Source organism: Grammomys surdaster, unplaced genomic scaffold (assembly GCF_004785775.1).
Source record: "Grammomys surdaster isolate TR1022 unplaced genomic scaffold, NIH_TR_1.0 67, whole genome shotgun sequence".
In the NCBI taxonomy this organism is placed as follows: Eukaryota; Metazoa; Chordata; class Mammalia; order Rodentia; family Muridae; genus Grammomys; species Grammomys surdaster.
This window is the reverse complement of record NW_021604569.1, coordinates 1,300,402-1,305,968: the sequence shown is the minus strand read 5'-3', so window position 1 is coordinate 1,305,968 and position 5,567 is coordinate 1,300,402.

Here is a 5,567-nt window from a genome sequence, read left to right as displayed (position 1 = left end):
TTGCAGGCTCTTCTGACAAAACCTCGAAGAGCCTTTCAAATTTTATCTGAAGCTGTTCTCTTAACACCAGATGTGTCAGACTCTGCTGATACCAAGGCTGTAGTGAGAAGACTTGGTCCTCAGTTTTTTGAAGCTCACAGCTGATTGTGGAAGACAGGCATTGAATTGTATGTTGGGGCCTGGAAAGGTGGCTCAGCAGTTAAGAGCACTGGTTGCTCTAACAGAGGACCAGGGTTCAATTCCCAGTACCCACATGACAGCCCATGCCTTCCTGCAACTCCAGTTCCAGGTGATGAAACATTCTCGCCCAGATATATATGCAGGAAAAATACCAATGCATGTAAGAAGAAACATTGAGAAAATCAAAAAGAAGGAGGAGGAGGAGGAGGAGGAAGAGGAGGAGGAGGAGGAGGAGAAAAAAAGAAGAAAAGAAAGAAGAAAAGAAAAAAGAAAAGGAAAAGAAAAGTGTGGAGAGCTTTTGGGGCTGCTTGGCAGAAATCTGAGATTGGCCAAGGACAAGGAAATGGGCTTTAGGCAGAAATCTGACTTTGGGCTATGACAAGGAAGTAAGTTCAGATAGGAATCTAATTTTATGCTAAAACAGAGAAGTAAGTTCAGTCAGGAATCCAAGTCTTAGGCTAGAACAAAGAAGTAGGCCTCAGGCATGAATATGACTGTGGACTAGGACAAGTAAGTAGGCTCAGATGTTTTCATCATCCTGATGAGCCCTTAGAAACAGCTCGATCACAGGGTGATCACGGGACTCTGTAATATTGTCTTGTTTGTTCCTTGACTGTTTGTTTCTATTGTATTGTTGGTTCCTCAACCTAGAACTGACCTAAATACTTGCATGTAATTAAAAGGGTTTAAAAGAAATGTGGGATTAAACAACCTGCCTCAGCCTTCAGCCTCAGAACTGGCTGGAGTCATGCTGCAAATTTGGCTGTCTCTTTTCTTTAATCCTCACTCCTGCGCTGGAGAACCTGTTGACTGACTGAGCGGGCTTGGTCAGAGAAGAAAAAAGAAAAGAAATTGCATGTGTTACAAGGGCTGTTAAAAGTCTCAGTGTTTAGCAGTCTGAGATTTAACTCTGGGGTAGCCACCCTCTGCAGTGTCATCTCAGAATCTCTTTCCCATCTAAGGTAAAGCAGGTTACACCCTAGGTGGGGAGATACCGGTGAGCTCAAAGGTTTAGTATCGTGTAAGATTCAAAGAGGATCGTGTATCCAACATCAGGTACTGCATGAAGACTCAGGAATCAAAGACTTCCAGTTTTGTCCTTGTTTCCTCAGACCAATGTGTAGAAACAGAGAGAGGTGGAGGGCAGCCTATGGTCTTTGCAGATAGAATCCCAGAGGATGGTGGCTAGGGATTGCACAGAGATAGCAGGGTACACATAAAGATTGAGCAAAGGGAGCCAACAGTATGGCCTTGCCCAACCCCAGAGATTCCATTAGGGATAGTCATCTTTTCTCCTTGGAAATCCCTTCATGCGTGTGATTGATAGTGTGTCCCTACCTCTCAAAATGATTTCTCTTTAGTTATCTGTCCATGTCTGTGTATGCATTGAGGGAGTGCCTCAGGAGGCCAGAAGAGGGAATTGGAGACCCAAAAACTATAGTTTTTGACAGTTGAGACAGTTGTAAGCTGCCTCACAAGGATGCTGGGAACTGAACTCAGTTCCTCTGTAAGAGCATCGAGTCATCATAACCACTGGGCCATCTCTCCGACACTTGCTTGTTACTTTTTGTGACATGTATTTCTCAATAAGGCAGATGAGGAGATGAGGGCAGGACTTACTCTTTCATTCTAGTTACATAAAATCTTTAGTCCACAAAGAGCGTTTTTTATTAATAGAGAAAAATGCTAATGGTAACTAGATGATGAAATGTTTTTGGTGGAAACCAGACATCCAAGGTGAACTTCTGCTCAGGACACTCAGTAAAGGGACTTCTTCATATTGGTGTAGAATCACTGAGCATCGGGTATGATGGAGGTCATATGCAACTTACTACGTCACCCACATGATGATATTGCATCCCAGTGTCCAAATTCAGGACAAGAACTCAGGCCCACCTGCAAAAGCATCAGCTATACAATACAGCCTAGAGATGATGTCTTCCAGCTACACTGTTAAGGCTCTGGAAGTTTTACTGAAAGATATATGCCACAGAAAGAAACAAATTGACTGGAGAGATGGCTCTGTGGTTATGAGCACTTGCTGCTCTTCCAGAGGACCTGAGTTCAGTTCCCAGAACCCAGGGATATTTCTAGGATGTTTTGCCTGAAATAATTTCTTCTTTTATAGCCTGTACTTTTCTGTTAAAACCTTTTGCTGCTTTAAATACTGCCATATATGCCTCTGAAGATGTTTTTCAGTTTTAGAAGCTGAGATGATTACCTCTAGGTGCTCACAAGCCCACTAATCACCCTAATAGAACCCTAGCCGCTTGGAAGGGTTTCTTCAGGTGACAGTTTGCAAACAGCCTTTAATTAGCACATGGGTTAACTATCATTTGAACATTGTTTCCCTTCTGGGAGCCTTGAAGGCAAGTTTTGTGATAGAACATTCGGTTAGCCTTGGTGGGAATATTGGATATAAAATGCAATATTATTGATATGAGCAAAAAATAATAATGATAACCTATATTTAAGTGGTATATGCCCTGACAATTATCTCTCGCAGTGTCTTGCCTCCCAGGCCCAGGAGATCCTGAGGATGTAAGTCACATTCTAGTATTTTATGTTCTGGAAAACTCTGGTAGACTCATAAACAGTGTTCTCATACACTGAGTACACAGTGTTCTTCTTAATATTAATTTAAAACTATTGTTTGATAACTTCATACATATACATAATGTATTTTGATAATATCACTAATTCTCCTCTTTGATTTCCCTGCTACTTCTTTTGAAACAACTTTCTTCCCAACAACTCATTTTACTAATATATATATTTTGTTTTGTTTCTTTGTTTTTTGAGACAGGGTTTCTCTGTGTAGCTCTGGCTGTCCTGGAATTCACTCTTGTAGACCAGGCTGGCCTCGAACTCAGAAATCCACCTGCCTCTGCCTCCCAAGTGCTGGGATTAAAGGCGTGCGCCACCACTGCCTGGCCCTACTTTCATGACTTAAAATAATAACCTACTCTGCTTAACTGTTGTTGTCCCATGTGCACAATGGATGTGGAGACTTTACTGGGTCATGGGCAGCTTACTGGTGGCTTCACTTATGAAGCAAAAGTCATTCCCATTCCCCCAGCAGCCATTAGCTACCAACAGCTTCTCGGGTAGGTAAAGCATGTATCCCTCTCCCTTCTATGCTGGGTTTCTTACTGTGTCAGATAATCATAGTGGCTCGTGATTTCATGAGTTCAATGCCAGCCATCCTGTGTTCAAAAGAGAGCATTTTACAGCACTTCTCCCATCTGCCTGCTCTTCTCCCATCATCCTCTGGGCCTCAGGGTGAGGTATGATATAGATACCTTGTTTGGGGCTGAATACTCAACACTGGTAAGTGTACAGTGCTCTAATTCCTTCTTCCAGGTTCTATCGGACACAATGATCACCTTGTGAGGACTTGAAAGAAATTTGGAGTGAAAATCCCAATATCACATGGCCCCTACAATGCAACGATCAAAATAGTGTCTATAAATCCAACCTGTATTATCTTCAAGGTGTTACTCAAATCCGTGTGGAGCTTTTTGGAGTCAGGAGCCTATGTCTGAGTTCCTGCGACCACTTGCTACTGCAGTCGTGTGGAACGTTGTACTATACAAACGAATGATAATGGCTATCCTCCTTGCTTCTCTGAAAAACCTGTTATGAAGGTCAGGTTCTCTGGTGTCAGGCAAAGATTGTCATAAGTATAAGTATTGTTAACTAATAATTAGTGGGTCTAGCAGTTGACCCAGGGTCTTGCCTATGCTAGGGAAGCGCTCCACCATTGAACTGTATTTCCAGACCTTTTAAAACTTTTATTTGAGGCCAAGTCTCACACGTTGATCTGGCTGGTCTTGGTCTTGCAGTCTTCTTGCCTCAGAGTCCTTCCCAAGTGACTGGGATTACGGGCATGCACCACCTCATGTGCCTTATATGATTTCCATCATCCCCTTGCTGCTGCCTACTCCAAAACCAGAAGCCTTTTCCAAGTCCCTGACCCTCACCATCCTTCTCCCTCTCCTCAGAAAAGGCTCAGAAAAAAGGAGGCCTCCCATGGATATCAACCCACCCCAACATATCAAGTTGTAATAGGTCAAAGGCGCATCCTCTCCCTCTGTGGCTAGACAAGGAAGCCCAGCTAGGGGAAAGGGATCTAAAGGCAGACAACAGAGTCAGATATAGCTCTCACTCACACTGTCACACTTCACTCACATGAAGGCCGTGCTTACATAAATGTTACATATGTGCCGAGGGCCTAGGCATCTGTCCCATGTATGTTTTCTGTTTGGTGGCTCAGTCTCTGTGGGTCCCTAAGGAGCCATATTAATTGACTTGATGTGTTTTCTTGTGGTTGCTTGACCTCTCTGGTTCCTTCAACCTTCAATGCCCCTCTTCCATAGAATTCTCCAAGTTCTGCCTAATGAAGAAGAGGGCTGTTTAGTAATCACTAAGCAGTCTCTCTGCCCTAAAGGAAGTGTGCCCTTCCTCCAGCCTTGAGCAGGCCTGAGACCTTGTTTACCACAAGAGACCAGATAATAGGACCTAGGTGGAACTAACCACCTTGGCTGCATATCAATAGACACGGGGGAATTATACCCTCCAAGGTCACCAAAAGCACATCTTGCTTTTGTGATATTTGTTTTGAATTTTCTGCAAACTGATGCTAAGGGTCAGTCTGCAGCGGATCACCACTGGCATCCAGTCACTTCCAGCTCATTTGCCAGGGTCAAATGGAGAGATCCTCTAACTAACATGGAATGGTCCTGACCCTGTTTTAATTTGGGGTCGTGGCTCAGTCTGCATTTTCTCAGAAAAAGAAAATGGAGCCCGATGGCTGCCTGAAAGATTGTTTTGTCAAGTGGACACAGATCTTGAACCTAATAATTGCAATTCTGATGGTGAAGATGGCTCAAAATCCTTATCTGCCAGCTGATTTAACTTGGCATGTAGTCTCCATCTATACTTAAAGCCACTCACTATACATGATGGCCAGACTTTGTGTCTGAATCCCTGTCAACCAGCAGTTGGATTAGACACTAGAACATTTCCACTCCCAACCTTATTTTCTACATTGCTTGGATAAATCATGTTGCCTTTAATCTTTTGAACTTTGTGTCTCAAACAGATAGGTTGCCTTCACACAGGATCACTCTCAGCAAGCCCAGCCATTCATCATGGCAGTTATCCATCGCTATGAAGAACTGCATCGATTGCATGCCCACAGATCTGAATGTGGCTTTGGTCTATTTTGAGAAAGAGTGTGCCATTGATGGCCGGTTAGTCAACGACGGGTAAGAGTGTCTTGAGCTCCTATAAACCTAAGACAGAGGGGTACACCAATGCTGTGTATCCACTCAAAGACGGGTAATATAGGAAACAATATAGATGCCAACCTAAGCCAGGCACGG